This window comes from Cherax quadricarinatus, chromosome 64 (genome assembly GCF_038502225.1).
Source record: "Cherax quadricarinatus isolate ZL_2023a chromosome 64, ASM3850222v1, whole genome shotgun sequence".
In the NCBI taxonomy this organism is placed as follows: Eukaryota; Metazoa; Arthropoda; class Malacostraca; order Decapoda; family Parastacidae; genus Cherax; species Cherax quadricarinatus.
This window is the reverse complement of record NC_091355.1, coordinates 2,178,201-2,194,626: the sequence shown is the minus strand read 5'-3', so window position 1 is coordinate 2,194,626 and position 16,426 is coordinate 2,178,201. Positions and strand designations below refer to the sequence as shown.

Sequence of the window (16,426 nt, the reverse complement as noted above, 5' to 3'; positions counted from 1 at the left end):
ACAGCCCCTGGACCCATTATGTACCTCTGTAATGTTGAGGTACAGTCCCAGGACCCATTATGTGCCTTTATAATCTTTTGACTACCGCCCACAGGAAGGGTATGGGGTGCATAATAAACACATTAAACTAACTAACGCTATGTCTATCCTGTAATATTGGAGATCAGAACAAAGCCGCCTAATCTTCGTGAGGCATAACCATTGTTGTTTATATTTATCATTTTTGATATGAAGCTAAAAATTCTACAAGTTTCACTTGCGAACACTTATACACTGTTGTCTTGACTTTAAACTTCTGATAACCAGGACTCCTAAATCTTTTACTGCATTTACTTTGATTAAGAGACATTGCTTAACCTATAAGTGTCATAATTCCTTTTCTTAGGATTAGATCCTTACACTTGTCCGCACTGAACTGCATCTACCATTTTTCCGACCACATCATCAACCTAGCCTTCAGAAAACTTATGTCGCTATTTATTTCTCATCTATGTAGCTTAAGGAGACTGCGGATACAAAGGGGTCTTAATACTAATCCTGTGGCACTACTCTTAACAGGTCCCCATACCTGCTGTCCCTGTTTACCCATCAGTATAAAATTGGTACCTGGGTGTTAGTCGACTGGTGTGGGTCGCATCCTGGGACAAAACTGACCTAATTTACCCGAAATACTCAGCATAACAAGTGGCTTTCTATATAGTAGTATGTCATTAATGTCAGCTATGGTCTGTATACCTTGTACATGTAGTAAATAAAGATATATTATTATTATTATTATTATTATTATTATTATTATTATTATTATTAAAATTAGCTTTTCATTCCCCCTCAAGAAACTGTAGCCAGACAGATTCCGTGTCAGTCCCTTCTACTTTTATATAATTTCTGATACAACAGTTTAGTATGACTAACATACATCGCAATTTTGTTCCCCTTCATGTTGACAGCTCTCTAGGAGAACTGGAACAATAGGATGGTGAATATCTCTTTCTTTTTTATTTTAGCTAAATCCTGGCGGAGGCTGATGCAGGCAGAGTAGAACCTTGAACAGTAAAGTAGGAAGTGTTCGGCTGTATTATCCTGCACAGAACACTAAATGTTGTACACAACTCGCACACAGGAGAAACTTGTGAGTGTGATTAATATAATCACACAAGCGCGAAAGTTAGGTTAGGTCAGGTTCGTCAGGAAACAAGACAGGTGTTTCCTGACGCGGGTCTTAGATGATGACCCGCCGGTGGAGCTTTTGGTCATCTGACCGAGGCCTTCCACTGGCTTACCGGTCCACCCCTTTGAAGATTATGGTCATAGTTATAACCAGTTTACTTATTATAATCACACAGTCGCGAAGGTAGGGAGCCAGTATATATACGAGAGGAAGGAGACGGGAGAAAGAGACGAGTAGGAAAAAAATAAATTGAAAGCAGTAGTGGTGATGGAGGTAGTAAGATAAGTAATAGAATCAGGTATCTGCATAGGTTATTTGTGTATTGTTCCAGTCATGTCCAGCTGCCTCTTCATGAGGCAGCTGGACAGATACCTAAAGCCAGTGCTAGATCAATTGGGCTGTTGTTCGTACGTTAGACTGCGTGCGGCCAGCAGTAACAGCTTCGTTGATCAGGCCCTGATCCACCAAAAGGCCTGGTCATGGACCGGGCCGCGGGGGCGTTGATCCCCGGAATGGCCTCCAGGTAAACTCCAGGTAATGGTATTGTGCCTTTTTAATCTTTACCAAATGTTTCAACTCGGGCTGATGAAGGATGAGTGGAAATGCGTAAAAAATGGAGGGGGAAGAGGATAATTGAGAGGAAATGCGAAGATGCTAGTGACCAGGTGGAGTTAGCACCAGTGGGTAGGTGTGGGAGGACTGTTGTGGGTGGGTGGTGGGTTGATGTGAGCAGCGTGGGTCATCAAAACCTTCATAACCCACCCCCGCTTCTCTGCCACCATCCCTCCCCACCACTATTCCCACCACCATCTCCAACACTCTCCCTTCCCCTTCAGTCAGTCAGTCTGCCTCACACCGTTAAGCTAGCAACAGGATACCGTCAACTGTTGTAACGCCAAGACCACTGCATCAACGCAGAAACTACGGTACGTTCATTACCCATAATTGTTTAAGCTTGAATTACTAAATCATAATTAAATGACCGTCAATGAGTGTATCAAACACTGCAGTACACTGGCGTGGACACAATACACACAGTCTCTCTGGTATTCTTCCCTGAGGAAACACACACGGTATTTTTGTCTTTTCATGTTGAACTTACCGGCTTGGCAAGTCACATAGGTAATGATAATTCGAATAGGCATTAACACAAATAGGTTTATTCTGTTCGGTTACACTGAGTTCAGTCGACATAATGTGCTATTTTTGTACACTTACAACATCTATGTGTCCTCAGATATAACACAGATAATCACACTAACTTGATTACGCTATCCCAGCCTAACTACATAATGTACTAATATTTACAATTACCTCATGGTGTCCTGTCTTCAGTAATTTGTTCTTATATATATTTTTTAAATCTTCAGTAGTTGAAGCACTTAATACATGACCTTAAATCATTCCTTTGATCTAACAGGTTCTATGAAGACAAATTTCTCAGTATCCCCTTAACTCCGCTGTCTTCTTAATTCATATCATTGTCCTGTTGTCATCTCTCTTGAAGATACGAAAAATTTCCTCTATCTTATCATACACGTTCTCCTAACATTTCCTTGCCCTCCCTCAAAGTCATTGCGAAATAAGTTTTCTGTTATGTATGCAAATATAACCTCTAAATTTGAGCCTTAGTTTACAAAATGCTTTATAGATTGTCCTCAGTAAAAATTTAATTACTTCAGCGAAGTTGTGCGAAAATTTAATGCGGCTGTATAAAACTCAGCTATCTGACTGTTATCATACTCAGCTATCTGACTGTGCCCTTGTGTGTTGCTGCTTTTGAAAAGGCTAAATAATATTAACTAAATCATATATATATATATATATATATATATATATATATATATATATATATATATATATATATATATATATATATATATATATATTATTTATTAATTTTTTTTATTAACACACTGGCCCGAAAAAGAAAAACTTTCACCATCATTCACTCCATCACTGTCTTGCCAGAAGGGTGCTTTACACTACAGTTTTTAAACTGCAACATTAACACCCCTCCTTCAGAGTGTAGGCACTGTACTTCCCATCTCCCATCTTCCCATTCCCATGTTACTTTGCTCACACTCCAACAGCACATCAAGTATTAAAAACCATTTGTCTCCATTCACTCCTATCAAACACGCTCACGCATGCCCGCTGGAAGTCCAAGCCCCTCGCACACAAAACCTCCTTTACCCCCTCCCTCCAACCTTTCCTAGGCCGACCCCTACCCCGCCTTCCTTTCACTACAGACTGATACACTCTTGAAGTCATTCTGTTTCGCTCCATTCTCTCTACAAGTCCGAACCACCTCAACAACCCTTCCTCAGCCCTCTGGACAACAGTTTTGGTAATCCCGCACCTCCTCCTAACTTCCAAACTACGAATTCTCTGCATTATATTCACACCACACATTGCCCTCAGACATGACATCTCCACTGCCTCCAGCCTTCTCCTTGCTGCAACATTCATCATCCATGCTTCACACCCATATAAGAGCGTTGGTAAAACTATACTCTCATACATTCCCCTCTTTGCCTCCAAGGACAAAGTTCTTTGTCTCCACAGACTCCTAAGTGCACCGCTCACCCTTTTCCCCTCATCAATTCTATGATTCACCTCATCTTTCATAGACCCATCCGCTGACACGTCCACTCCCAAATATCTGAATACATTCACCTCCTCCATACTCTCTCCCTCCAATTTGATATCCAATTCTTCATCACCTAATCTTTTTATCCTCATAACCTTACTCTTTCCTGTATTCACTTTTAATTTTCTTCTTTTACATACACTACCAAATTCATCCACCAACCTCTGCAACTTCTCTTCAGAATCTCCCAAGAGCACAGTGTCATCAGCAAAGAGCAACTGTGACAACTCCTACTTTATGTGTGATTCTTTATCTTTTAGCTCCACTCCTCTTGCCAAGGCCCTCGCATTTACTTCTCTTACAACCCCATCTATAAATATATTAAACAACCTCGGTGACATCACACATCCTTGTCTAAGGCCTACTTTTACTGGGAAATAATCTCTCTCTTTCCTACATACTCTAACTTGAGTCTCACTATCCTCATAAAAACTCTTCACTGCTTTCAGTAACCTACCTCCTCCACCATACACCTGCAACATCTGCCACATTGCCCCCCTATCCACCCTGTCATACGCGTTTTCCAAATCCATAAATGCCACAAAAACCTCTTTAGCCTTATCTAAATACTGTTCACTTATATGTTTCACTGTAAACACCTGGTCCACACCCCCCCTACCTTTCCTAAAGCCTCCTTGTTCATCTGCTATCCTATTCTCTGTCTTACTCTTAATTCTTTCAATAATAACTACCATACACTTTACCAGGTATGCTCAACAGACTTATCCCCCTATAATTTTTGCACTCTCTTTTGTCCCCTTTGCCTTTATACAAAGGAACTATGCATGCTCTCTGCCAATCCCTAGGTACCTTACCCTCTTCCATACATTTATTAAATAATTGCACCAACCACTCCAAAACTATATCCCCACCTACTTTTAACATTTCTATCTTTATCCCATCAATCCCGGCTGTCTTACCCCCCTTTCATTTTACCTACTGCCTCACGAACTTCCCCCACACTCACAACTGGCTCTTCCTCACTCCTACAAGATGTTATTCCTCTTTGCCCTATACATGAAATCACAGCTTCCCTATCTTCATCAACATTTAACAATTCCTCAAAATACTCCTTCCATCTTCCCAATACATATAACTCTCCATTTAATAACTCTCCTCTCCTATTTTTAACTGACAAATCCATTTGTTCTCTAGGCTTCCTTAACTTGTTAATCTCACTCCAAAACTTTTTCTTATTTTCAAGAAAATTTGTTGATAACATCCCACCCACTCTCTCATTTGCTCTCTTTTTACATTGCTTCACCACTCTCTTAACCTCTCTCTTTTTCTCCATATACTCTTCCCTCCTTGCATCACTTCTACTTTGTAAAAACTTCTCATATGCTAACTTTTTCTCCCTTACTATTCTCTTTACATCATCATTCCACCAGTCGCTCCTCTTCCCTCCCGCACCCACTTTCCTGTAACCACAAACTTCTGCTGAACACTCTAACACTACATTTTTAAACCTACCCCGTACCTCTTCGACCTCATTGCCTATGCTCTCATTAGCTCATCTATCCTCCAATAGCTGTTTATAAGTTACCCTAACTGCCTCCTCTTTTAGTTTATAAACCTTCACCTCTCTCTTCTTTGATGCTTCTATTCTCCTTGTATCCCATCTACCTTTTACTCTCAGTGTAGCTACAACTAAAAAGTGATCTGATATATCTGTGGCCCCTCTATAAACATATACATCCTGAAGTCTACTCAACAGTCTTTTATCTACCAATACATAATCCAACAAACTACCGTCATTTCGCCCTACATCATATCTTGCATAATTACTTATCCTCTTTTTCTTAAAATATGTATTACCTATAACTAAGCCCCTTTCTATACAAAGTTCAATCAAAGGGCTCCCATTATCATTTACACCTGGCACCCCAAACTTACCTACCACACCCTCTCTAAAAGTTTCTTACTTTAGCATTCAGGTCCCCTACCACGATTACTCTCTCACTTGGTTCAAAGGTTCCTATACATTCACTTAACATCTCCCAAAATCTCTCCTCTACATTCCTCTTCTCCAGGTGCACACATGCTTATTATGCATGTATGCATAATAATGTTCTCTTTTCTCCTTCCATAACTGATCCTTCAACATTACTGCTACCCCTTCCTTTGCTCTAACTCTCTCAGATACTCCAGATTTAATCCCATTTCCCCCCACCGAAACTCCCCTACCCCCTTCAGCTTTGTTTCGCTTAGGGCCAGGACATCCAACTTCTTTTCATTCATAACATCAGCAATCATCTGTTTCTCGTCATCCGCACTACATCCACGCAGGTTGGGTAGGGGTCGTCCTAGGAAAGGTTAGAGGGAGGGGGTAAAGAAGGTTTTGTGTGCAAGGGGCTTGCGCGAGCGTGTTGTATAAGAGCGAGTGCAGATGACTGGCTTTTATGACTATGTGTTGTTGGAGTGTGAGCAAAATAACATTTATGAAAAGATTCAGGGAAAACCGGTTAGCCGGGTTTGAGTCCTGGAGATGGGAAGTACAGTATCTGCACTCTGAAGGAGGGGTGTTGATATAATATATATATATATATATATATATATATACACACACATCGGCCGTTTCCCACCGAGGCAGGGTGACCCGAAGAAGAAACACCTTCATCATCATTCACTCCATCACTCTCTTGCTAGAGGCGCACCTACACTATAGTTAAAAAACTGCAACATATCAACACCCCTCCTTCAGAGTGCAGATACTGTACTTCCCATCTCCAGGACTCAAACCGGCTAACCGGTTTTCCCTGAATCTTTTCATAAATGTTACTTTGCTCACACTCCAACAACACATAAAGTCATAAAAGCCAGTCATCTGCACTCGCTCTTATACAACACGCTCGCGCAAGCCCCTTGCACACAAAACCTTCTTTACCCCCTCCCTCTAACTTTCCTAGGACGACCCCTACCCCACCTTCCTTTCACTACAGATTTATATGCCCTTCAAGTTATGCTATTTTGTTTCATTCTCTAAATGTCCAAACCACCTCAATAACCCTTCCTCTGCCCTCTGGATAATATTTTGTATAGAAACCCCCGCACCTCCTAATCTCCAAGCTACTGATTGTTTGCATTAAGAGTCTATTCAAACCGCACATTGCCCTCAGACACATCTCCACTGCCTCCAGCCTTCTAGTTGTTACTGGGACAAACTAATCATGAAAAAGAATCGCCAACAGAGTGCTCAACAACGCTTCAGGAGAGGACAAAGCTTGTCTCCTAGCGGTGAAGGTACCACATTCAGATTTCCTTTTAGTTGTTCCCAATTCCTCCTTGGGCATTCGACTCGACTTACAGGCTATTTGGATTGGTGTAGCTCTCTGGCCTAGCCGCCCCCATACTCGCCGAACGTAAGTGCATTTGCGGCAGGGCGTCAGCTGATTAATTTGAACGACATGGTCTCTTCTGTCATACATCAGCAGGGAAGTATGCTAGATATAAGGAAGTCAGTATCATCAAGAGAAGGTTTGATGGAAGTCAAAATCATCCAGGAGTCACTGTGCTACCCTAGAAGGATGGGAAGCAGATTGCATGGGGCTACACCTGTGCCCCTACATTGTCTGACACTTACCTGCCATACCCTGAGGCTGAAGGGGGTGGGGCCATCAGTTTCACGGAGGCCCAGAAAATCAGCAAATACGGAGGGCTGCCATCTTGTTATAACTTCGTCCCAGTAAGGTCGGAGGGGTGGGAGCATGGGGCAAGTGTGCTCTTAAAATTCCTGAAAAAAATAAGTGAAAACTTAGTAAAGAAACCAAAGACCCAAGACAGGACAGTTTCCTCTTTCAGAGCGATCCAGAGGGAAAATGCCTGCAGCATTCTGGGCACACCTCCCACCACCGGGGAGCTGGATGAAGCAGTCTCTGAGATGTCATTTATGTTGTTCTCCTTGCCATTGTATCTTTGTTAATGTATTTTATTTATAAATAAAGATCACACAGAATATACGGGGTGGTAAGAGAAGAAAATATTCAAACAGTTCCGGGAGGAATCTTGAGTTTTCCCTGAAGTAAGTTTATTCTCTTCTCCGAGGTTGAGGCCCCTCATGGAAGGTTCCTTGATGTTGGTGAGGGGCTCTTGATTTAGGGAATTGGATCTGTGCTCCAGTTCCCCGAATTAAGCCTGAATGCCTTCCACATCCCCCCTCCCCTGGGCGCTGTATAATCCTACGGGTTTAGCGCTTCCCCCTTGATTATAATAATAATAATAATCCGAGGTTGAGGGTCCCCAGTCCAGATCTAGAGGTGGTATCTCTCCATATTTATATAAAATATGACTCATGTGCAGGGACAGGCATTAAAGCTAACCAACCATATACACAGCTCTGCACTAGACTGCTAACATATAAATCTGAAAGCACAGACGTGGGAGTAACATGGATCATTTGTGGTATAGCTACAGTTACTTGAGACAGTTACATCCAGGAGGCTGCTACAATTCTCTTCTATGTTGTACCACTATTACGATTTCTGCTGTACTACTACTACTGCTATCTCTTATGTTGTTCTACTACGATCTGTACTATGTTGTCCCACTGTTACAATCTCTACCATATTGTTCCATTGTTACAATCTCTACTATGTTCCTTATCTCTGTTATCTCTATTTTCACTATCATTCACGAATTATTCTCTGTTACTTATTCGTCCGTATCCATGTATCGTTCGTTACTAATTCTATTTCGCTATTACGTGCAGCTAGCAGTAATAGCCTGGTTGATCAGGCCCTGCTCCACCATGAGGCCCTGTAACAGACCGGGCCACGGGGGCGTTGACCCCCAGAACTCTCTCCAGGTATATTTTGTATTTCTGCGTCTTTAATTCACCTCAGTAGCCTCATTAATAATAAAAAAAATATTTTTGGGGGTTAGTAATCTTTCGGGTTTATTAGAAAAAAAGGTCTAGGCTTCTTGAATCTATGGAAGTTCTTTCTGAGGCTACAGTAATTTAATTTATATTTACGTATACTTAGCGACATTACACTGGCATCTGGGTGAAAAAGTTTAATTAACTCAGTAACAAAAACGAATGAATAGCTGAAGTTCTTCTGTAGTCACGCCAGAGCCTGTAAACATAAGATTTGTTCGGATTTTTAATCCGGGGGGGCGGGGGGTTAGTCACCCAGGATAATCCAAGACAGTCAGTGCGTCATCGGGGACTCTTGTCTTTTTCATTGGGATCCTTTGGTGTTGTCCCCCAGGATGCGACCCACACCAGCCGACTAACACCCAGGTGTAAGGAAACACGCCCAGCACTGCTGTTCATGACTCACGAAATTTTAATAACACGATTTTTTCAGTCCAGTTCATCATGATGCTCTGGTCTAACCCCTCCCAACCAAACAAAAAAAAACGTTATATATCACTGAAAATAGCACGGTGAAATTTCTCCCGGGTTTGGGACCAAGAGAACAAGCGAGCCAAAATGAACTACGAACACTGAAAATGCTAAAAGTGGTATATTCAGTTTAGCAGCTGAGACTCAACCATGTATACGAAGTTGCTGACAACCAGATTCCACAATATCTTGCTGAAAATTTTGTAAGAACCATAACCAATACTGCAGTGGAAGAAGCGAATGCAGTTTCGTGGTACCTACAGAAGGTGACCACGTCACGAGCGTCTGTTATACAGTGATAACGGAGAGCAGTAGGTTACCTGACGATATCAAGATCAGTCTTAGTATAGAGCAGTAGGTTACCTGACGATGTCAAGATCAATCTTAGTATAGAGCAGTAGGTTACCTGACGATGTCAAGATCAATCTTAGTATAGAGCAGTAGGTTACCTGACGATGTCAAGATTAGTCTTAGTATAGAGCAGTAGGTTACCTGACGATGTCAAGATCAATCTTAGTATAGAGCAGTAGGGTACCTGACGATATCAAGATCAGTCTTAGTATAGAGCAGTAGGGCACCTGACGATGTCAAGGTCAGTCTTAGTACAAATCAGTTCAAGACCATCAAGAACTGCAAGAAACCCCCATCATGTGATCTAGCATCCTATGAAGGAGGAGGATGGACACAGGGGTCGTCCCACAGCTGCTAAAAACAACAGACATAGCCTCACTCCACGAAGGTGGCAGTAAAGCAATAGCAAAGAACTACAGACCGATAGCACTAAACATACTATATCATAAAAATCTTTGAAGCAAGATCGCCACTCATATAGATACCTATCATTTATACAACCCAGGGCAACATGGGTTTAGAGCAGGTCGCTCCTGCCTGTCCCAACTACTGGACCACTATGACAAAGTCCTGGAAGCTCTATAAGACAAACAAAATGCAGATGTAGTATACACAGACTTTGCAAAAGCCTTTGAGAAGTGTGACCATGGTGTAATAGCGCACGAAATGCGTGATAAAGGAATAACAAGAAAAGATGGTTGATGGATCTATAATTTCTTAACAATAGAACACAAAGAGCAGCTACTGTGAAAAGCTCTGTTCCACAAGGCACAGTACTCGCTCCCATCCTGTTCCTCATCCTCATATCTGACAGACAGGGATGTAAGCCACAGCACCGTGTCTTCCTTTGCAGATGACACTCGCAACTGCATGACAGTGTCTTCCATTGAATACACTGCAAGACTCCAGGCAGACATCAAATGGCGCGCAGAAAATCATGTGAAATTCAATGATGAAAAATTTTAATTACTCTGATATGGAAAACGTGAAGAAATTAAAGCTATTAGATTATACAACAAATTCCAACCACACAATAGAGCGAAAAACTAATGTAAAAGACCTGGGAGTGATAATGTCAGAGGATCTCACTTTCAAAGACCACAACATTGTATCAATCGCATCTGCTAGAAAAATGACAGGATGGATAATGAGAACCTTCAAAACTAGGGATGCCAAGCCCATGCCGACATTCTTCAGGTCGCTTGTTCTATCTAGGCTGGAATATTGCTGCACACTAACAGCACCTTTCAAGGCAGGTGAAATTGCTGACCTAGAAAATGTACAGAGAACCTTCACGGCGAGCATAACGGAGATAAAACACCTCAGTTACTGGGAGCGCTTGAAGTTCCTGAACCTGTACTCCCTGGAACGCAGGAGGGAGAGATACATGATTATATACACCTGGAAAATCTTAGAGGGATTAGTATCAAACTTGCACACGAAAATCACTCTCTACGAAAGCAAAAGACTTGTCAGACGATGCAACATCCTAGCAATGAAAAGCAGGAGTGTCACTAGCACGTTAAGAGACAACACAATAAGTGTCAGGGGCCCGAGACTGTTCAACTGCCTCCCAGCATACATAAGGGGGATTAACCTAGCAATCTTCAAGAAGGCGCTGGACAAACACCTGAAGTCAGTACCTGACCAGCCGGGCTGTTTTTCGTACGTCGGGTTGCGTGTGGCCAACAGTAACAGCCTGGTTGATCAGGCCCTGATCCACCATGAAGCCTGGTCACAGACCGGGCCGCGGGGGCGTTGACCCCCGGAACCCTCTCCTGTTTGACTTCACTGGGTTACCCTGGGTTAAATCTAAATAATTTCCTCTCACTATCCTTAAAAAAATGTGTATTTTATGTACTCAAGGCCCAAATAAATAACTTAGAGTCTGGCAGGGAGGACATACGCTGCCATTCGCTTTGAACGTTGCAATCATTACGTTCGTTATATGCACAAGCACGAGGCTACTTACATCACCTGGCAACACTCTTGGGAATAGCAACAACTGGCCGGGTTAATCAATTTCTGAGCCCAGAATAGGCTTTCATGTGCGTGGACCAGCAGCACTAGGGGGGTGTTCTCTCATGGACACTCTCTACTACATGATGAACAGGCTAAAATTACATGCAGTATAGCTCTACACACAACAGCAGTGTACACTATATATGTACTCACCTGTATGTTGTTGAAGAGGTCCAGCACAGCATGCATATATATATATATATATATATATATATATATATATATATATATATATATATATATATATATATAATATAGGGACGTACCACCTCTAGAACTGTCCTAGAGACCCTCATCCTCAGAGAAAAGAATAAACTTGCTTCAGGGAAAACTCAAGGTTCTCCCTGAAGCTGTTTGAGAATTTTCTCCTACCACCCCCTATATTTCAAGTACGTTTTATTTAAAGACAAAATACATTGGCCAAACATTCACAAAAATACAACGGAAAGTAAAACAACATAGGTAACTCAGAGCTACATCTCGAATACTTCGTCCAGCTCCCCTGCGGTGGGCTGCATGCCCAGAATGCTGCAGGCATTTCCTCTCTGGATCGCAACACAGTCTCTGAAAGAGGAAGCTGGTCGCCCTGTGGTCCTTGGTTTCTATGATGAGCTTTTCACCCAGCTCTTTGAGGAACTTTAGAGCACACTTGCCCCATGCTCCAAGGGTCTCCGACCCTATTGGAATGAAGTTATAGCAAGGGGGAAGGTCTTCATATTTTCGGATCTTCTGGGTCTCCCTGTGGCTGGCAGCTCCACCCCCTTCCACTACGGAGTATGGCAAGTAGGTGTCTGCCAATGTGGCAGCACAGGTGTAGTCCCAGGCAATCTGCTTTCCATCCTTCCAGGGTAGCATAGTGGCTCCATCAGGACGCTTTTGACTTCCATCAGACCTCTGTACTTGGGGTTCCCGTTGAGCTGGGCAACGGGCTGTGGCGAGGCTTCTCTTTATGATGTTGTTAACCTCCTCATGTCTGGCATACTTCCCTTCTGCTGTGTGACACACGAGACCATGAAGTCCGAAATGATCAGCTGTCGCCCTGCCGCAAATACACCTATGTTCGGTGAGGACGGGGGCGGCTAGGCGAAGAGCAACACCAATCCGAATGGCCTGTGGATCGAGACGGGTGCCCAGGGAGGAATTGGGAACAGCTAACAGGAAATCTCCTGAGTGTGGTGCCTTCACTGCCAGGAGACGAGCTTTGTCCTTTCCTGAAGCATTGGAGAGCATTGTGTTGGCGATTTTTTCCATGATCGGTTTGTCCCAGTGGGACTGTTTGTGCTCTTTGGAAGGAGCTGGTCTACTGGAGGAGTCTGTAAGGGTGTCCCACCGAATCGCTGCTTCAGTAAACCTGGGGTCTTGAGCTCCTACCACGTCTCTCAAGCGTTCGGGAACTATCTTCTTGACTAATGCACTGGAAGCCAAACACGAAGACAGAAAAGCAGTTAAAGCAACATGCGTTGCTTTACGCACCCCTATACCTCCCAGTCGCACTGGGAGGGTTGCCTGATGTGGCATGCAAAGAGTACGTAACCTTTATTCGGCGCACCCTCTAGTGACAGGTTCAGTGCCTTCTTAAAAGTTGATCTCAGGTGTGCGTCATATTCATCGAGTGTTGGGTTGTCCTATTGCCTATGCTAGATAGGTTCAGTTTACACCCACACTTCTATACCGTCCATCTATAATATTAATATGTTCAGGAAGCCTCTTCCTTTATCCATATGATAATAAAAATAAAATTAACAAAAACGGGTGAGTACGAATAGGAAGGGCGTCTGTACCACGCTCAGCAGACGCTGAATGACCCACATGGGTTTAGCGCTTAATAAAAAAAAAATATAAGCTACCTAAAGTTGTACAATAACACTACTTTGGAGTTTTTTCCACTCATCCACAACTCTTTTTTTGCTAAACCAGTATTTCCATGTGTCCTTTCTAAATAAACTAATCTAACTTAAGTTTATTACTTCGAATTCTATCTTTGTTATATTCCTTCATTTGTTCCTATTTTCCAGTTGTACTCTTCAGTCATATTTTCCCCCTAATTCTACGCCTTTCCAGAGTGCGGGTTGAGTACCTTCAGCCTATCTTCGTTAGAAAGTTTTCTGATATATGGGATCAAGTTCGTCAACCAAAGAGATACAAAGTTCAAATATAACCTCAGGACTTACGTTATTTATACTTGTCCTGTTCAGCATAGTTTCCTGCTCGGTTATTTTGCTTGTTGATTAGATAACAGATCTTGTAAGTGTGAGTTGTTAGTTGGCAGTGATGACACGTCCAGTTCATATTTTCCTTCAGGTCCTCTAAATTGGAGAAACTGTTCTGATTTTAATACTACTTTCAGGAATTTCCTAAGATAGCTATTTTATTGTTACAATCGTTAAGAAGCTAAAAACCTGGAAATAATGTATACAACTTCTCTATCTTGTTTCCTACGTTTACTTAGGTTAGGTAAGGTGTGTCAGGAAACAGAATAACTGTTTCCTGATGCGGATCTTAGTTATATGATGGCCCGTAGCTGGAGCTTTTGGTTATCTGACCGAGGCCTTCCACTGGCTTACCAGTCCATCCCAATAAAAATTATGTCTATCATTATAACCATTAAGTATTCCCCTCGTATTACTGTTGTCTTTATAGAGAAGTGGTGAGAGGGATCTACTTTTTTTCCAATAGAAGTCTGTATCTAGGAACTATATACCTTGATATTGCGAGAGGTTTTCTGTCCCAGAGCCCGGCCTTGGGCCAGGCTAGTCAAGTGCTTGCCTGGTCAACCAGGCTGTTGCTGCTTGTGGCCCACTGACCCACGTCTTCCAACTCTTTGTAACCCGTGTTAGTAAGTGGTCGTCCAACCATCTATTAAACTTGCTCTGCCATCAACTGGTAGATCGCGATCAACGGCCCTTGCAGTCTACTGTGTGAGACTGTCAACTGTCTTACTGAAACCCAACTCTGACCATGGATGGAGGTTGATGATTGCATGCTGGCAGTTTTTTTAATGGAAGTATGATGCAGTTTTCGTACCCGTGCCTCCAGTCATATTGCTTCAATGGTCTAGGTCTCCTGTGAAATGTTTAGGAGTCTTGAATTACGGGGCTGTGATGTCTTGCGTTTGGTTTAAAACAATGGTGGAATTTGTGGTCACGACTGTTTGTAGGGAACGACCACTCTTCTAGCATGATAGATATTTCATGAATGATGATGAATGGTGTGTGTGTGTGTGTGTGTGTGTGTGTGTGTGTGTGTGTGTGTGTGTGTAAGTGCACCTGATTGTACTCACCTATTTGTGGTTTCAGGGGTCTAGTCACAGCTCCTGGCCCCGCCCCTTCGCTGACTGCTACTAGGTCCACTCTCCCTGCTCCAAGAGCTTTATCGTACCTCTTCTTAAAGCTATGTATGGCTCCTGCCTCCACCATTCTCCAGATTGTTCCGCTTCTTGACAACTCTATGAGAGAGAGAGAGAGAGAGAGAGAGAGAGAGAGAGAGAGAGAGAGAGAGAGAGAGAGAGAGAGAGAGAGAGAGAGAGAGAGAGAGATTATTGACAGACAAACACATGTGGAAGTGTACCAACACATCAGTGTATTCTCCCCTTCCTATACCCCCATGAACGAGTGTTTGGTAGCCTGTGAAGGTGGCGCAGGTGTGTGGTGCAGGTGTCTGGCGCAGGTGTGTGGCGCAGATGTTATTGTTGAATTTCATTGACCAGGTGGCAACAGATGACATAGCCACCGCGTTCCCAGTGACTGTATCCAAGCATGTATACAATTATATTTTTTAAATTATACACCTTTCCTCATTCCTGTCTCTGAGTACATGTATATATTAAACTGTACGAGATTTTCCCCTGTAAAATTATATTGGAATTTAACATATACAAGTGAGTATAAAATATAGCAATTGACTTATAGAAGAAAATAAAAGATAGAAATATACAGGTAAGTTGAGTTTTCTCTTTGTGTATTTGTGAGTTCTGTCTTAACACATGTTCTGTCTTAACACGTGTTATTTACACTTGTTTTCAAACATGTGTGCATAACCTGGTGTTGCTGCTAGAAAAACTAATGTGTATTCATCTATTTGTGGTTGCAAGGGTCTAGTCATAGCTCCTGGCCCCGCCTCTTCACTGGTTGCTACTAGGTCCTCTCTCTTCCTGCTCCATGAGCTTTATCATACCTTGCCTTAAAACTATGTATGGTTCCTGAGTCCACTACTTCACTTTCTAGGCTATTCCACTGCCTGACAACTCTATGACTGAAGAAATACTTCCTAACATCCCTTTGACTCATAGGAGTCTTCAACTTCCAATTGTGACCCCTTGTTTCTGTGTCCCATCTCTGGAACATCCTGTGTGTGTGCGTGTGTGTGTGTGTGTGTGTGTGTGTGTGTGTGTGTGTACTCACCTATTTGTTGTTGCAGGGGTCGAGTCTTAGCTCCTGGCCCCGCCTCTTCACCGGTTGCTACTGGGCCCTCTGTACTCACCTATTTGTACTCACCTATTTGTGGTTGCAGGGGTCGAGTCACAGCTCCTGGCCCCGCCTCTTCGCTGATTGCTACTAGGTCCTCTCTCTCCCTGCCCCATGAGCTCTATCTGTGTGTGTGTGTGTGTGTGTGTGTGTGTGTGTGTGTGTGTGTGTACTTACCTAATTGTGATTGCAGGGGTCGAGTCACAGCTCCTGGTGTGATGCAGAAATCTTCAAAACAATTGTTTTTTTCTTGGAAACTGTGCTGAAGCCCCCCCCCCCCAGATCATAATGACGTACTTAGAGCAAAGCTTCACAGATTTAAGGTGTTCAAAATAATTATAATTCTTAACATGTTATGAACCAGTTTTGTCTTCTCTGCCTTGCTTTCTGAAGTGTAAAAACTTCAGTGTGTTATTATACAG

The 16,426-nt window shown here is 42.7% G+C and overlaps 2 protein-coding genes across 2 annotated transcripts in view; one reads left to right on the top strand and one right to left on the bottom strand.

The window, feature by feature from the left end:
* l(2)gd1 (lethal (2) giant discs 1) overlaps positions 1–2,604 on the bottom strand; it is a 29,049-nt gene extending 26,445 nt beyond the window's left edge. Inside the window, exon 1 of the mRNA XM_053792967.2 lies at positions 2,483–2,604. The gene's annotated coding sequence lies outside the window, so the exon portion shown is untranslated. The remainder of the gene's footprint in view (positions 1–2,482) is intronic.
* The window catches only part of LOC128700033 (N-acetylgalactosaminyltransferase 6), a 43,783-nt gene continuing 29,310 nt past the window's right edge, over positions 1,954–16,426 (top strand). Inside the window, exon 1 of the mRNA XM_053792969.2 lies at positions 1,954–2,094. The gene's annotated coding sequence lies outside the window, so the exon portion shown is untranslated. The remainder of the gene's footprint in view (positions 2,095–16,426) is intronic.